The sequence below is a fragment of the Cryptomeria japonica genome, chromosome 8 (assembly GCF_030272615.1).
Source record: "Cryptomeria japonica chromosome 8, Sugi_1.0, whole genome shotgun sequence".
In the NCBI taxonomy this organism is placed as follows: domain Eukaryota; kingdom Viridiplantae; phylum Streptophyta; class Pinopsida; order Cupressales; family Cupressaceae; genus Cryptomeria; species Cryptomeria japonica.
The window spans coordinates 233,828,927-233,848,211 of record NC_081412.1 but is presented as its reverse complement, the minus strand read 5'-3'; the positions used below and the strand labels follow the sequence as shown (position 1 = coordinate 233,848,211).

Genomic DNA, 19,285 nt, shown 5'->3' with positions numbered 1-19,285 from the left:
GCCCTGTATGCGGTCATAAGCCTATTGCTGGATATTGTCCCCCACCGAATGACTTCTGAATACTTCCCTCTGTACTTCATAATTTGTCCTCTGCTTTTCGCTCTTGCCCTACCTTGTCTCGCTCGCCATTATTTGTTAATTCTTGGTTAATGTAGTCAATCCTAAGTTTATGATCCATTAGCTAACTACCATAAATAAAATAACAAATGAAATAATTATTGATCACTTTAACAACAAGTTTGTGATAACAATGGAAAAAGTGTCTCCTTATTTAAGGTCAAATTGATCAATATTTTTGGTCCTCGCTTGTGAGGCATTTGAGGAAAAGTTGGGATATAACGTTTGGGATAAGAACCATCAAATGTTAAGGGAAGATTATGCCATGAAAATTAACATTGAGAGTAATACGGAGGCTTTTGATAAAATTTTTAAGAGAGGTAATGTGAAGCTCTTAAGGTTTGATGCAATCCCTTTGAAAGAAAACCCCACACCACTAAAGATAAACTTAGCCTTGAGTTAATGGGGGAAAAGAATGATCTCTCATATAAGGTTGCAAGAAATGAAAAGGGATTACCTTTCAATGTATTGTCACCACACACTTCATTGAAGGTTAAAGATTGCATGATAGGCCAAGTATAATCATGGCTAGCCCAAATCAAGCAAAAATAAAATATTTATAGACAAGAAAATAAATGACACCAAGAGAGACAGAGTCATAATCCATTGAGGAAGGATCATATGAATCTCCAAGAGGATTCATTCTAGTGCACAATATATTCTATTTTCCTCGTAATATAGTGAAGTGTGTTGTTGCAACAACACTCTAGAAGAGAAAGAGATCTCAATTGAATATGGTGCAGCTAAATATTAGGAATATGATGATGTGGACTATCTTGATGCTTATCAAGAGGACATGATTTATTTATTTAAGATCAAAATAGCTATCATATTTAGTATGAGTTTCCAAGTAATAGCAACTTAAATAACTCATGTAGTATCTATGTATAAAAAATATTTACCTTCCACTGAGGATATGAAATATCATACCAATGTAGCTATCTTGTAAGTAACAAGTAAATACCACCTACTAAAAAGGCAAGTGGTTGCCAAAGGTAACATTAGAAATGCTACTACACATGATACATTTGTTACCTATACTAGCAAAAGAAAAGATAAGAAAGATAATGTCAAGAGAAATATGAATATATGCTTGCAAAAATGTTTCAACCAAAGAAAAAAGGTGCACATGCTAGAGGCTTCTCTACAGTGTCCCAAAAAATAAGTGTTTGTTAACTAACATTATTAAAAGATAAGTTGACACTCATGCAACCCATTGTTAATGTCTTTGATCATATAAAATTTAGTTTTATTTTGCCACCTCAATTAATATTTTATAAATAATTGGGTCCTTATTTGCTAAATCGATTAAAAACAAGAATGAGTTTTGTTTTCTCAATTGCCCATAACTTATTTTCAAATTTATATTTTAATAAAAAAATAGTCACCCACTCTATCACTTAGGGTCAATTTTAGGAAAACATTGTCATTAGGATTATGTCTCTACATAGTATATTCACAAGGTTTTGAAGAATTTTTGAGGGTTCAAATCTTATTTAAGTATAGCTTGTTTTATCCCTAGATTATATATATAATTTCCTATCTAATTTCAACAAATGTATTTACTCTAATTATTAATTTATATCTTTTTTTTATTTAATACCAAGTCATTAGTTTAGACTCCTCAAACTACCCATTCTTGATTTTCTTTCATGCCATCATTATTCTTTTGACCCATAGGCATTTTCTAAGTTTTCTCAAATTTAAGAATTATGAACACCATGTAATAAATTGATTCTACTATATATTATTCTCACTTTCTCATTTGATTATGAGTCTTTCTTTCTTAAAATTAAATTTTAAATTTAATTTATTTTACATCAATTATCATTAATTTAATCGGCATTAGTTTATATTGTATACAATTTATTTAATTCACCTAAATTATATTTAATGTTAACTTTCAATTTATTTAATTAACTATGAAGTTTTACTGGAGCAATTCTTATTAGTACTTGTCGTTAGGCAAATACTATTGTAATGAGTTTTTCTTTTTTACAGTTAACTAGTTATTAAAAAAATTAATTTGAACCAATTTCAAACAAGTTTTATTTTTGTTTTTAAAAATATTTTTGTTTCTAAAGTTAAAAAAAAAAAATTGTATCCTGATTGGCCAATACAACTTTTTTTTTGTTATAAGCGGATTTTTCGGAAATCTAAAACAAATAACGTTCGTGACAACCATTTAGGTGGGAATATATGTACCGATTAATAATGTAATTTTTGATATTTCAGTAGTCCATCAATTGAAGCTACTTGCAAAGGATTCCCCATAAAACAAAAAATTGCATATCAGTAGTTTGGTGTTAAATATTTAGATTAATTAGTTTTATTGATGTTTTTTATAAAAATATTATCATATAAAATTTATTTTATTTAATTAATATATATTAAAAACTAAAAAGTTATGACAATTAATCTTGAACTATGATCTATTAGGAATTATATTTTATTTTTTAATATATATAATTTATCGTATATTTATAATATTAAATAAAAAATTCATATTAAAAATTTATTTATTTTATTTAATTAATATACATAAAAAATTAAAAAGTCATGACAATTAATCTTGAACTATGATCTATTAGAAATTATATTTTATTTTTTTAATATATATAATTTATCATATATTTATAATATTAAATAAAAAATTCATATTGAAAATTTACTTGATAACAAAATTAAGTACCTTTGGTCCCCATTACAAGTCACAAACAATAGCTAACGATATTTTAAAACATCTTTTATGCATATTTGTAACATTGATAAAATTCCTAAGTATCTTACATCCAATATAATTTTTCAGGAGTATTGAAGCTCTCAAAGAATGGCTAGACTAGTAAGTACAAATGAAATGAGGCTTATGCATGGTGAAAATTGTATACAAAACAACACATCAAATAGAAACAAATGCAATGTAATATCTCTCTTGTATTTATTGTAAACATATGTTGTAAAAACATTTCAAATAACAAAAACATTTTGCATAATTTATTGATATAAATTAAGTTTATAAAATAAGTTGTGTACATTCATATTCAACTTCATTTATATTTTATGATCAAATCACTTATATTGTAAATGATTATTGCTAACAATGTGAATATTCATTTCTTGCGACTCTTCAGCCTTCTAATATACAACTCAAATTATTTAAGATTTCAATTACACTCAAGAAAGTACTCGCCACTATGTGGCACTTGTTTAAATTAAGGATCATAAAAAAAAATATTTTCCAATTGAATTAAAATAAACAATTTGGAAGTAGATTTTGAAACGAACCGTTCAAGTTCACAGTTAGTTTCAAATTTTATCATCCCACAAAGGAGCGTTTCCAACGGCTCTCAAACTACAGGCATTCAGAGAGTGGCTTTTATTTTTCCTTATGTACCGTTAAAAAAAGCAGATTTCACCGTTGGAAAAAAGCAGAATTCGCCTCTTTTAAATGGGCGGATTATCTGAGAAGTAGCGCAGACGGTTCTTTCTTTGTTTTTGTTTGTTCGTTTAATTTTCATGTGTTGTATATTTTTGGGCATGGCCATGCCTCTGTTTTGAGTCTTTCTCTATTCTGAGTTTTGGTTTTAAATTTTCATTATGGGTTTTTTAATTTCCTGATCCTTACTTTTTCTGTTTGTATCCTATGTTTTAATTTTTGTGACCATGGGCAAAAAGACTCGAGCTAGCCAAACTGTGTGTGTTACAGGAGCAGGAGGGTTTGATGCTTCAAGGCATGTGAAGCTGCTATTGGAACAGTTCGCAATCTAGGTTTAATTCACACCCATTTGATCATATTCTAATCTAGACTTGAATTTGGATATATGAACAGTTTTTGCAATTGGGTTTAGAGATGCACATTTTTCTGTATGTGGGTTGTATATGGGTTTCAAGAGACACACAGTTTGACACAATTTGGAATTCATATTTTGTATGCACCTGTTTCATATAGGCATCAACATTTGCACTGTTGTTTTGCTTCTTATGACAGCTGTTTTGAATATCATATCCTTGTCTATGCACAGCTATTTTGATTTTGATTTTCCTCTCTAGGAACAGTTGTGCTGATTCTTGTGTCCATTTATAGATAATAGACTTTGCCACAGCTTTTACTTTTCTCTATATAGATATTTGGGTATCTGTACATATATTCTGCCATCTTCTTGTCCTTTATATGGCACTGTATTTATTTTGTTTGGGGTTGAAAGTAGCGACTAGTATTTTACTGAACTTAACAATTGGATAGGACCATGATTCTGCTTAATCTAATTTTCACCCGTTCTTAACCAGGAAAAATGAGATTTCTTAATTCTTTCTTTATCTAGTTGCCAATTTCTTACCAATAGCATTGTTAAACTGTCTTTTACTTTTTTTTTCATAAATAATCTATATATCATGCTTTATTCTGATTTTCTGGCAGTGAAAGCTTTCTTGGGTAATCGATTTCAGATTCATTTCGCTGATTTAAATGAATGTATGGAATGTTCTATTTACGTTTCATTCAATATTGTTGCCTCTGTTTTGTATTGAGTTCTATTTTTATATGTTTGTTATTTCTTTTTCTTTTTCATTCTTACAATCTACTTGTAGATTTTTTTATAAGTTTTTTCTTTTTCATTCTTACAATCTACTTGTAGATTTTTTTATAAGTTTTATTGGTATTAGGTATTTATTTTTCTATGGATGATGATTTTTCAATAGGGTACAGTATAAGGAGGAGGAGGAGAAAGAAGCGGAATTACACATCACAACTATCAAGAATTAAACCACCAGGTACCAATATTTGAATTTGTATATTATAAATACCATTTGAATTGAGTAATGAAATTTCTTTTTACAATTATTTTTAAATGCTTTGATTCGTGTAGATTTATTTAATTTAAGGTCAAACTTTTGAAAATAATCTACCATATTTATCTCTTCATTGATTTAATTTAGTTTGACTTAAAACATTTTTGAAAAATAAATTATAATTTATGAATTTATCATTGTCAATTGAGTTTTGAATTGTCTAAAAACCCTTCTGCGTTAGTCTTACATATACTTTAAATTTTGATGAAAAAGAATAAATAAATAAATGCTTAGTGCAATCTAGGTTGGGTAAATGATAGGGCTTCTACAATTGTTGTCTTATTTTTTTTATAATACTTCTAATTCAGTTTCATCAATTGGATTTTCAGTTGTCTAATCTCTGTTCTGCACCACCATTGTTACAGACACTATAAAATTTGATGAAATTAAATAAATAAATGCTTAGTGCAATCTAGGTTGGGTAAATAATGGGGCTTTCACAATTGCTGCCTTCATTTTTTTACAATATTTTTAGGGATTTTTTATTTCAATTGATCTTTGCATCTTGATTAACCATAACATTCAGAAATCACTTTGATAGTTAATATTGACATTATGCTTGCCATTCTCCATAGTTTCTCAATTTCTATTTTTTTTTTTATTGATTAACAGCTAAGCCAGAGGGGATTATATTAAGATTAAAAACAGTTACATGCTATAGTATAGATTTGTTAATTCAAAATTGGGGCATGCACCCTTCATAAACCAGATTCTTCCATTGAAGATTAACAAAAAAAAAGCAGAATAAGAGGCTACCTTCCAGCCTCTAAAGTCTTAAACTTTAACCAAAAAACCACATACTGTAAAGTTCAAACGTATCTACAAGCTTTAATTACAGAATTTGAGTTTAAAAAGAAAAAATCATCAATTATGTAAGAATTTCACTCAGCCCTAGGCTGAATCTTCAACACGAGCGCGACCCTTGCTTATAACCTAAAAATTAACCTAGTTGTTTTACTCTATGATTATAAACTAGGTCAACATTGCTCACCATGTCACATTTAAATTTTTGGATTTGAATCTCACTTTATATGATCTAACAGAACAGATTAGTTAAGTATGCAATCTTATCATTTTAACTTGCTTGACTACATTTAATTGTAACTCAATCACAATATGGCATCTACAGTTTCATGAAGTGTAAAAGTTTGTATCATTCTTGAACCCAAAAGTCCATATAAAACTTGCTTCACCCAATGTTTTAAATCTATTGAACAACTTTAAAATGGAGTTTGGATTTCAAATTTTTGATAGCTTTCCATATCTAATATATAACATGTCGAGTTTTTTAAGACTTGATAATATTACTTTTGATTGATTGCGTAACTCAAATCCAGAGTTTGACTAAGGTTTGACTGAGTATAAGTTTGTAGGTGTCCTAAACCATAGAAGTCATCTTAACCATATTTCAAACTCCTAGAAAGCCTTTAGCAAGTGTGGAATGTGGCCATGACCTCAGGGCTAAGAAATCTAATCCACTTAGCTGATGGGGTGAAGTCCAGTTATTTTAAACTTTAAGTCCATGTATAATAAAAAAGAGTTCATGCTCATGTAAATGCCATGTCACTAAGACTAGAATGGATAATAAGAGATCTCAATTGTTATTGTGATCAAGAAAATTTTAGTTTTACTGTTGAACTTAGTTTACATCACCAGATTTTGCCTTGCTTTCCTTTTTCTTGTTCTGTTTTGGGTTGTTACTGGAAAACATACACTTCATTGTCCACGTATGTGTATCCAATCAAGATAAAATGATCAATTTTCTTGTATTGCATACCATGTTCCACTATACCAAGAACTTACCTCAACGCCCTCTTTGCTGCTTTCAAATGAGATACTTTAGGTTACTGCGTCAACCTTGAAATGTAGTTGATTCGGCATGAACAGGGGAAAAAATCGAAGGAAAAATGTCACATGCAAGCAACATTTTGAATAGGTGCCAAGGGTAAACATCACATAAGTGAGCAACTCTAAGAAAGTGCAGAAGTCAATAACAAGCAGCAGAATGCAGGAGAAAACATCAGGAAAATATCAGGGGTTTGATCTTTGAAACAACATTAGTAAAGAAGGAAAGTGAATAAAATAACTAAGCTTGTGAAGGCACACCTTCAACTCCTTTCCACCTGGCTGAAACATTAACAATGGGCACTTGGCATCACCCAGCTATCTAAAACTTCCAACTCAAATCTGAAAATGCTCAAGTCCTTCAAAATTTGTGCCTTGTGTCCTTAAATGTGGCTTAGTTATCATCGAGTTCAACCAAAAGATAAACACCTAGTTCAAGCCTCAAGAGTACATGCTTGGGATGGTTTTCAAAGAGTAAAATTCAACTTAAATATCTAGAAGTGGTCATAAAATTCTTTCTAGCTAAGTTGTCACAAGTTCCTTCTCAAGTGAAAAACTGATATTAAATGATGAAAGATCCTCAAGTCAAAAACTGGCAACAAACGTCGCATCTTCATCATATTATTAAATTTTATTTATAAATGACCTCCCCCTCCAGAGGTTTTCCCGCAATATTCTTCTCCAATCCTGTAGATCGAGTCTTCTTTTGTAGATGTCTTGACTCCTAGTTCTATGAATTGTGGAGTACCTTAAATAAAACCTCCTCTTCAGAATGAAGATATTATGATTAGGACCAACCTTCAAAACTTTTACCAAATGCTTCTCATATTTCCATACAAAATTTGTGAGTTCCCATCCTTCTTAGACATCTGCATTAGAAAAAAAAAAAAGAAAAAGAAAAGGTATTTCAGTTCTCTACAGGGGATTTAACAATATTGAAGTTTGGACAATTGACCAGCATTCTAACCATATGATTTCATACCAGGCATAGGCCTTTCTATTGACAGTTGGTTGTCCTGTTAAGTGCAATTTAGTAATTGAACCACTACCTTCATCACCTCACATACAAATGAAAAAATTAGCCTCCTGCATGCTTGTGTGCTTTTCCCCGACGGTGTGGAGACAACAACACCTCCAAATGTCATTTACTCACCTCGTGCAGCTAGTAAAAGATGTTGTGCACACTGCTCCTCTACATATACACTTGGCAAATTGTGCTATGCACACCGGCCATCCGCGCTTCCAGTCTTCAAACCTTAACTGCCTGAAAAGGAAAGTTAAGCACAGGCATGTCAATTAACAGGGGAAGGAAAAAAAAAAGGGGGAGAACATTGAAGGGAATCAATAGCAGCACCAAAGCTGAAATTTAAGAGCAGCACAATCTTGCCAAACCAGCACAGTAATCCAAGTATACATGTATCTATGGATTATTTTTCCTAGGGTTTCGTAGTTTCCTGTTTTCCAATGTTCATTTACAAATCCTATGCCTGATGCAAGTGGGCAAGTCTTTACTTATAAGATAAAAGGAAAACACAAATGCAAGTTTTAGTGTCATACTAAAAAAAATATAGGGATTCATAGGAGCAGTTTGATACTAAATGAATACTTTAAAGCAATACATCTTCTTGCATTCAGTCATTTTTATCCATCTTCTTGCGCTAACCAGCAAAATACTAATCTTGGGCAGGGTATTGGTTTTGACATGAGACACAACACATTTTTATATGTTTCCCTGAATTGTGCTTCTCTTTTGCCTTCTGTAGCCTACATAGGAAGTGAAATATTTTGTTGTTGTCCCTCATTAACATCAAGGGAACTTGTCCTTGTTTCCTGTATATCCAGCATCTGATATTACTAAGTATGGCACTCTATGCATTGTCTTTTTTTGGTCCAACATGAGAGGCCACCTGCTATTGCACCTATAGCAACATTTATATTAGTATTCATCTATTCATTTATTTTGCACATATTGCAACTTATAAAAGCAATAAGTGCATGACAAACATTCAGAAGTAACTCCAGAAAGTTGTTATAAAAATCAAAAGATAATGACATTGAGCCTAATATACTTAATAATGACTCACTTAGTTGATTATCAGTTTAGACATAAACAAACACTAGCTTCAATACAAATAACTCAAAATGACCTGAAAATAATGAAAATTTATTATGGTTCATGTATATTAGCAGAACCCAATATCATTACCAAAATGTTAAAATGAGCACATATAATGTAAATTAATTGGGCAGTTGAGAAAACATACCAATCCTATTCCTGTCTGCTTATTCTAACATAATTAGTTTTTTCACGCTACAGCTATACACACTGTCAATTGCTTGTCTTTCGGAGATAGATGATAAAATGGGTGGACCAAACTAAATCAAATATTATACCTTCTTTGTATGAGATGCTCAGTGTTTTTTACCAAAACTTAATTAAGTATTATAATTGCTTATCCAAGTATTAAGTAGGTTTATCTATAACTGTTTATCCAGGTATTAAGTAGATTTACCATGGAACAATAATATATGGGCTACTCTGTCAATTGTTGTTAAGATAAATATGAGGCATAGGTCTGGACTGGATTGAAATATTGTTGCCTTACCATATCACGAGTCAATTATTGAGGCAAATTTCATTTCACCATCTCCATGTACAGTAGTTTTGTAGATTGGAATATCCAATACAGTAATAATAATTTTAAATTAATATTTAGATTTGCGATTGCTAAATAACACAATATTAGTACAACATATATGCTCCAGTATTTTGTTTTGGATTGCATGTACCGAAGTTTTGTCAAATCTGAATCAAAACAAAGAGAGCCGTTTTTTATCCATCGCTAGGATCAATAATATTTACTTTCTCATGATAAGCATATTTGTATTTTTATGCAGAATGCACTTATTGTAAATTTCTCCGAAGAAAAAGTAACCCTCCTTCTTATTGTCCCACAGAGCTTACGTAATACCAATAAGAATTGCATCGAACAACATATAAACAATATCAGGTGCTATTTCAGAGGAAATGGCCTCTTCTCATATTTGATCCATATGAAATGCACTTTCAGATTGTTGGTAAATATATTTGACCCATATCTTTAGAATAGAATAACAATATGTTTGGGTCAAAATTTTATCTTTGGCTTATCCTTTCCCACTTAATTGGAGACATTCACCAGCCTCTACACGTAGGATTTATTAATGATATTGAAAGAAATAGACTGCCAGTACAATGGAAAAACAACTCTGCATAAAGGATATGCACATACCTACTACATATTTATTCATTCTTTTTCATCTATTCTCAAGTTGGAGAATCATTGGCATTGTTTGTTTAATTCATTTTACTTTGCAAACTGGTGTGGGATTCGAAAATCATAGATGAATCGTTGACAATTTTATGGTTTAGAGGTTCAGCTATGATATAAAATCTTCAAAGAGACATAACAGTATGTAATTTTATAGCTATTTTCTACAAGTCTCACTGCAAGTGTTCTTTCTATAAATCTTTATTCTCTATTACTTGAATCCTTAACGTTAATTCAGCCTATTTTGTTTCAATGAAGCTCTCTTTGTAATTTGTGCAAATGGAAATTGCTTATATTTCTTGTGAAGGCACCTGCAACACAATCACGTGGAGTGCAAGATGCTATATAACCTCCAAATTCCAAAATAGCTCAGGTACCACTCAATCACTATATTTACATGAATAGTGAATACGTAAATATTAAATATATTTCAAGATGTTTGTGTATTACCATTTCCCATGACTATTGTTGTTGTCACCATAAAAAAATTTAGCCACTTCTAAATGAAGCAGCTGCAAATGCAATGCAAATACTGCTCCCAAGCTCAGCTGAAGGAGATTTGGCTTCCATCTGCTTATGGATTAATATAGTTTGTTCTATACATCCTCTATCTTATTGTTTACACTTTGCCGATCCTCCTGGTGTCTATAACTATAAGTGCAACCATTAAGTGAATTTTTTTTCAATCGTAAGCTCTTATCTTATATGTAGTGTCTACATTAAGTGCATTGTCCTTGGAAATGTGTGTTATAGGAGCTATCAACTATAGGTTACTCTTTCAAGCAAGGATTCATCCCCACCATTCATTTTGGTGTTTATTATTTTCTTTATCACAATTGTTGGTATTATGATTGTGGGATATTGTCTTTCATCTTTTTGCCTCTCATGTTTGATCATTTGTTGAATGTCCCTCAAAAACAAAAAAAACACAGCCTATCGGCTTTTTGTTGCACGAAAAAAAGTGTGCAACTGCTAGTTGTTAATTGTTTAGATTGTGTTGTTCCTTTTTTTAATCAATAAGTTGCAACAACCACTGTCTCCAAGTGTAATATTCTCGCGAGTTTAAGGCCAAATTTTACACTACTCTATAATTTTGTCAAACATTTTGGATGCTTCCTTAATTATGTTTGGAAATACTTCATTGTCATTACTATCTTTGGAGGTATAAATTAGAAATGCACCTAAACTTTTTACACTACTCTATAATTTTGTCAAACATTTTGGATGCTTCCTTAATTATGTTTGCAAATACTTCATTGTCATTACTATCTTTGGAGGTATAAATTAGAAATGCACCTAAACTTTTTGTGTTTCAGTTATAAGCGTTCTTCTAGAGAATGCTACATAAACTTATATTTTAGTTATGTAGATTGCTATAATTTTACTCTCTTTTGTAGTGCAGTAATGTTTTCCCTAGTTATTCAAGGATACTAATGTAAATTTTCTTTCAGGTTCAAAAAAATGAAATTGTAAGACCTTTGCATTGCAAAGGTTATTGCATTGAATTTTTATGTTAGTTTTATTTTAATAATAGTATATTTAATTGTTGTATATTTTTATTGATAGAATAATTGATATTTGACAATGTAGTTCAGAAATGTTTGGAAACTCAAGGAGTATCTGCTGAAGTCAAATAATAATTGTAATATTCAAAGTTTTTTAAAAATGTTAGGAATCTTGTAATGGACTGTAATATTCAACTTTAGCATTTAATTTGTTTGTGTTTGAAAATTTTGTGTGAGATGTATTTATATTTGAAATTCCACATTCACTTTGTGTAAGATATTTACTAGTTGACATTCACTTATGTGTGAAGTGTGTGTTTGAAAATGTGTATGAAGTGAACTTATGTTGTATGAAATGTTTTGAACTTTCACATTCACTTTGTGTTAAGAGTATAGTAAACTTTAACATTCATTTATCAATAATTAAACTTTTGCATTTAATTTGTATATGTTTAAAGTTTGTGTTTGAACAAACTATATGTGAAGTTAACAAAATTTGTGTGAAATGTGTTTTAGCTTTGACAACCACTTTATTATATTTGTATTTTGGCATGTGTGTATGTTTGAACTTCACTTATAATTTGTATGAAGAATGCACTAGCTTTGGCATTCACTTTTGTTGTATGTTTGAACAAACTATATGTGAAATTAGTTCAACCACACATAATATATTCACATTGTGTGTGTGTATATTATGTGTGGTTGAACTAATTTTGTCTGAAATTTATTTTAATTTTAGCATTTGCTTTAAGTGTGTTTGAACTAGTTTTGTGTGGGATGTGTTTATATTTGAAATTTTATATTCACTTTGTTTAAAATATGTACTAGTTGGCATTTACATGTGTGAAGTGAACTAAGGTTGCATTAAATGTAAACTTTAACATTCACTTATCAATGTTTTTAAAACTTTGCATTTACTTTGTATATATTTGAAATGTTTTTCAACAAATTACATTTGAAATTTGTTTTAACTTTAACAACCACTTTATTAAATTTGTATTTTGGTGTGTGTATGTTTAAATTACACTTTCACTTTTTATGAATAATGAACCAACTTTGGACAAACCATATCTCAAATGGACAAACTTTGTGTCATTTGTGCTTTTAACTTTTCACATTCACATCGTGCGTGTTTACATCATGTGTGATTGAACTAATTTTATGTCAAAATTGTTTCAACTTTAGCATTTACTTTGTGTGTTTTTCGACTAAATTTCACATTCACTTTGTGCAAAATGTGTGCTAGTTGACATTCATTTATGTGTGAATTGTTTGTTTGACTAAACTATGTGTGAAGTGAACTAATATTGCATGAAATGTATTTAAACTTTCACATTCACTTTTTGTAAAGAGTATAGTAAACTTAACATTTATTTATCAATTTCAATTTTTTTTCTTTTACTTGGTATATGTTTGAAATGTATGTTTGAACAAGCTATATGTGAAAAGATCAAAATTTGTGTGAAATGTGTTTTAAATTTGACAACCACTTTATTATATTATATGTATGTGTGAACTTCACTTTCACTTTGCACAAAGAGTGTACTAACTTTTATTTCACTTTTGTTGTTTGTTTGAACATGGCCATTTTTAATACCCATTTTGAGTACATATTTTGATGATCCATTTTTATGTCTTGTTTTGATGACATTTTTAGTACCTATTTTTTGCACTCATTTTTAGTACTTATTTTGACGACCCATTTTGAACACTCATTTTGAGCATCCATATATATAACCTATTTCAATATCTATTTTTATGTCTCATTTTGAGTACCTATTTTGAGCATCCATTTTGACATCCATTTTTAGTACCTATTTTGATGGTTCATTTTAATAACTTTTTTTTAGTACCCATTTTAATGGTCCATTTTTATAACTCATTTTGATGATCCATTTTTGTGACCCATTTTTTGTACTCATTTTTATAACACATTTTTAGAAACCATTTTGATGACCCATTTTTATAACCCATTTTAAAAACCTTTTTTGGTGACCTATTGACAATACCTATTTTTACAACCCATTGTAGTTACCCATATCGAACACCCATTTTAATACCCATTTTGAAAATCTATTTTGATGACCTATTTTTAGTACCCATTTTAATGATCCATGATCCATATTGAGCACCCATTTTGTTGATCCATTTTTATACCTATTTTTATGACCCATTTTCTAGTTGTTATTTTTATGATTCATTATTAGTACCCATTTTTATGACTCGTTTTTAGTACTCATTTTTATGACTCTTTTTTAATACCCATTTTAACGACCCATTTTAAGTATTCATTTCGACATATTTTTAATACCCATTTTTATGATCCATTTTAATTTTCCATTTTTAGTACCCTTTTTGATGACTCGATTTTTATAACTCATTTTTAGTATCCATTTTTATAGCCCATTTTGAGTACTGATTTTTATGACTCATTTTTTGGATTCATTTTAATACCCATTTTTAGTAAATATTTTTATGGCCTATTTTTGGTACCCAAGTTTATTGATTCATTTTTAGTACCCATTTTGGTGGCCCTTTTTTACGGCTGGTTTTGATGACATATTTTGAATAACATTTTTTAGTACTCATTTTTTAATACCCATTTTGATGACTCATTTTAAAGAACTCATTTTGATGACCTACTTTTAGGTACCATTTTTTAATACTCATTTTTATGACCCATTTTGAATTCTCATTTGAATGACCTATTTTCAGTGCCCATTTTGATTACCCACTTTGAGTGTCAATTTTTATGACTCATTTTTAATACCCATTTTAATGACTCGTTTTTATACCCATTTTGATAGCCTATTTTAATACCCATTTAAATGACCTATTTTTAATACCCATTTTGATGACCCATATTGAACACCCATTTTGATGACCCATTTTAGTACTCATATTGAATACCTATTTTGATGACCAATTTTAGTACCAATTTTTATAACCCATTTTTAGTACTCATTTTTATTACCCATTTTGATGATTCATTTTAGTACCAATTTATATAACCCATTTTTATGACTCATTTTAAGTTCCTATTTTGATGACCCATTTTCAATACTCATGTTGATGACTAATATTTAATACCCATTTTTATGACTCATTTTGAATATCCATTTTGAGTACTTATTTTTATGACATTTTTATTACTCATTTTAATCATTTTTTGTACCCATTTTGATGACTCGTTTTTATTATCAACATTGATGACCCATTTTAGATTCTCTTTTTTTTTGTACCTATTTTTACGACTCATTTTGATGACCCATATTGACTACCTATTTTGATAACCTATTTTAGTACCCATTTTTAGTACTCATTTGTATGACCCAATTTTATGAACCATTTTGATGACCTATTTTAGTAACCATTTTTGGACCTATTTTACTACCCATTTCTATAATCCATTTTTATAAGTCATTTTTATGAGGTATTTTGAGTACCCATTTTGAACATCCATTTCTAATACCTATTTTAATGACCCATTTTGAAAACCCTATTTTTAGTTTCATTTTGATGACCCATTTTTTAGTTTCATTTTGATGACCCACATTGAGCACCTATTTTGATGACCCATTTTCTACCACTCATTTTTATGACCTATTTTAAGTATCCATTTTTAGAACTCATTTTGATGACCTATTTTTAGTTTCATTTTGATGACTCACATTGAGCATCTATTTTGATGACCTATTTTCTACCACTCATTTTTATGACCTATTTTAAGTATCCATTTTGAGTACCTATTTTTTACACACATTTTAATGACTCATTTTTAGTATCCATTTTTATGACCCATTTTAAGTACCCATTGTTTAGACTCATTTTGATAATCTATTTTTATGACCAATTTTAGTACCTATTTTTATGACCCATTTGAATACCCATTTTGACCCATTTTTATTACCAATTTTTATAACCCATTCCTATGACTCATTTTCATGACCCATTTTGATGACCCATTTTGACTACTTTTTTTTAGTACCCATTTTGATGACCTGTTTTTAGTACCCATTTTTATGACCCATTTTTTAGTATTAATTGACCTTTTTAATACTTATTTTTATGACCCATTTTAGTACTCATTTTTATGATCAACTTTTATGTACCCATTTTGAGATCCCATTTTCAATACCCATTTTGAGTACCCATTTTTAGTAAACATAAATATTTAAACTTATTGATAACTTTGCAACCCAAAACAGTGTACCGGTACATAAGAATTATTGTAGTAAACATAAATAATAGAGACAACATAGAAATACACCATAACACGAGATATTTAACGAGGAAACCCGGTGTGGGAAAAGCCTCGGTGGGATTTGTGACCCACAATATTTACTCACTGGCCAATGAATAAATATTACTTACAATAAGGGGTCTGCACATGCAGGGAGGCCAACAGCCTAGAGCTCACTACTCAATGAAGAGTCACACTGACTACAAAATAGATTAATAAATCCAATACAATGTACTGCTCAAAACAGCATCTCTAGTGTCAGGTTCAGTACCGGTTTAAGCTCAGATAGATACCTTATCCAAAAACTTTCGCTGCCACTAAACAATTATTATCTACCATACATATCATTTCATCTCCTCTCTACTACTCTACTTTAAAGATGACCTATAAGATCTCATACATATATGAGTCTTTTACAATATATCATGTCGGCTTACAAAAGATAATTATATTACAATAAACAAAAGTTCATCCCATGTCGACTGGGGTGTCAGTATGCTTTGTTGTCGATGTAATCTGAATGTCGGTGTAAGTGCCTACCGGTGCTAGTGTCTGCCGGTGTAGGAAGTTTGTGATGTCGGGCATGTAGAAACCAATTGCCGGTGAGTTGCCAGTTGATTGACATCAATGACAACATCAACTATTCTCATAAGAGTGTAGAATTCCAACAATCTCCCCCTTTGGCATTGATGGCAACACTCATGAGAAAAATCAAAATTGTTATCCAAAACTGAAATCCAAAAAGATGTACTCCCCTTGAGCAAGTGATCTCCTCTGCACATGCATTTTTCTCACCACTACTCTCCCTTTGACATCAATGACAAAGGATGTCATAAATAATCAAAAGAGTAAAAAAATGCTACCTCAAATTCTATAACTGATTGGTTACAATCTGAAAGATGTCTACCAAAATCATATTCAAACTCTGCATAAACTTGTTATTGTCAGTTAAAGTTGCCTCAGTCTATTGGATCATACCGGTGAGATAGTGCATTTGTTGCTTCGATGATTGTTCTCCTTGAATTGTTGCCTTAGATATTTCACCTCTCTGAGTAATAAGACTATCCAACCTTGGACCAAATTTATCCTTTAGTTGTCACGCATTAGACCTTATTCTTGCCTCCTCTTTCTCAAGTTTTTCCAACTTCTCCTCAAAAACTACCATTTCTTGCTCAAAAACTGATATAAGTCCAGATGAACCTATTATATTATCCGCAATGTCATCAATTTCTTTTTATCTTTTTTATCTCCTTGTCAGTGTCCTCTATTAAACAGTGAGGTTTATATTCTTCCCTATATAAATCCTTATATTCCAAAATTGTAGAGTTGAGTACCGGTAAAAGTGTATCCAAGTGATCAATACATTTCTTTATGGTGTTTTCAAAGAATGTGTTTTTCTCTTTATCAACTCTCTCCTTTATGGTATCCTCATTCATTATCTATAGTTATTACATTATCAACAATGAATTTGGACAATGTGTCCAATTTCCTTAAAGAATCATTAATGTGATCTATCTTACAATTAGGTGCAATCATCTTTAGAATGGGTAATGCGTTATCAATTGCCTTAAATGCTAAGGCATTGCAATTAGTAATCCTCTTAATAGAATCCAAAAGTACCTCTGTAATATTAGTGGGTCTAAATTCACCTATAGATGTGCTTGGTTTTGTTGTAGGTTTCTTTTCAACATATGTCTGACCAATCACTTTCACTATATCCTCTTTGCTTCCATCAGATGCATCCACTTTACTTATCTTTTCTTCCAGTGGATCTGTCTGTGTCTGTACCACGACCTTTAATGATTTCTTAATTTGATTAGGCTTCTCTGCAACTGCCGGTGTCACAAACTCAATATGAACCTCTGCCTCAAATTGTTTCTTAGTCTCTGGTTCCTCTGTTTGAGCTAGTATCTTAGTTTTCTGAGAGTCAACAGTTTGTGTCAATTTTCTAAAATCTTGTTGTCCTTAACACTATCTACCTTAACCTCTGAAGTTTCTTTGTCCACAACAATGTTTATATCCTGAGTATCTACATTCATTGTAAAAAGTATCTCCGACTCCGGATTAGTGTTATCAAGTGTTATACCTTCAGTAGCTATATCCGGTGGATTGGCTGTATGAACCGGTGATGAAGGTGCTAATGGAGGAGTGTCCTGAGTTGGTGGAGGGATGTTATATGTTATCTTTATAGAAGGTACACCACCTACTTTACCTTTTCCCTTATCCTTTTGATATACTTTGAATGTCTTTTCCATTTTTGGTCTGCTTCTTTCCTCTTGCTTTTCTTTCTCTACAAAGAATATGTCCCATTTGTCTACAGTCTCATCTACAATTTCTTTAACCCTTCTAGCCATCAGGCTCACTTGCCAATGTCCACTAACAAATACTGACCAGTTAGCTTCACAAATAAGCTCATCTATTTCTTCCTTAAAATTTACCGGATGTACAGCCAAGAGTGCTTCAACTTTCAACTTCTTGTCCAGTTCCATTACAGATAGCCTTTTAGCTTCCAATCTCATGTATAAATCATTGGGTATCTCATCAATCACTTCTACCAAGACTTTCTTGTAAATCTCTAAATGCAAAATAATGCTTTCTTCAATTGTGTTTTTGTCAGAATCATTGGAAGAATTATACCATTTATTTACATTAGACAGATTACCTTTGTCTGTAATCTCGTTCAATAGATCATCCAATGTGGGGGTAATCGGTGTCTATTTCTTCTTAGATGTAAGCTTCTTCTTCGGTTCCTTAACTTCTTGTTGCTTCTTCCTTAGTGTTCTGGTTTTCTTAGGTGAAGGAGAGGGTGTCGGTGAGGGTTTTCTCTTCCTTTCCACTCTTTTAAACTCAACAACCTTACCATTCTCAGTATCAGAGGATGTTACAACCGGTGAAACATGTGCTTCAGGTTGCAGTCCTTCAAGCTCACTTGATGATATACCACTGATATTCATGACATTTTCTTTAATTTCTTTGACCTTCTTGGAGGCATCTCTGATAATCTTTTCTCTTCTTTTTGTCCTCTTCTGCATAGCTATATTACTCTCAATAGTTTCTATATTTCCAAAGAATTTCTCAAATGGCTCCCTTGGTGCATCAAGTAGAGCTCTAGCATATGTTTCCAGAACAAATAGGTCTACCTCATATCCCATCTCAATAACTCGAATAGTTCTAGGGCTTACTGCTTCCATCCAAGTTTCAACTCTCTTAATGACAAAACATATTTCTTTGTCATACTTATCAATTATGCTTTGTGGTATTCTCTCTCTTGCTCTCATCTTAGTTTGAAATGTTTTGAAGTAGTCTGTGATGTTCTTAACACTGTCAGTGCCCATACCAGTGAAAGCTTCCAGTATCCATCTTCCTATCGGGATGTCAAAACCAAAATCTTTGTGACCTATGCCAGATATTTCTTT

At 31.0% G+C, this 19,285-nt stretch overlaps 1 long non-coding RNA gene across 9 annotated transcripts; it reads left to right on the top strand.

Annotated features, from left to right (window-relative positions):
* The first annotated feature begins 3,595 nt into the window (after nt 1-3,595).
* On the top strand, nt 3,596-11,801 carry LOC131077693 (uncharacterized). Of its 9 annotated transcripts, none has more exons than XR_009113635.1 (5): nt 3,596-3,885; nt 4,816-4,887; nt 9,769-9,888; nt 10,429-10,494; nt 11,712-11,801. It is a non-coding gene; the product is annotated as an uncharacterized LOC131077693 (long non-coding RNA). The 9 variants fall into 9 exon arrangements; XR_009113636.1 differs by lacking the exon at nt 11,712-11,801 and adding an exon at nt 11,573-11,696; XR_009358631.1 differs by lacking the exon at nt 11,712-11,801 and adding an exon at nt 11,573-11,696 and having other exon boundaries at nt 10,380-10,494.
* The last annotated feature ends 7,484 nt before the right edge of the window (nt 11,802-19,285 follow it).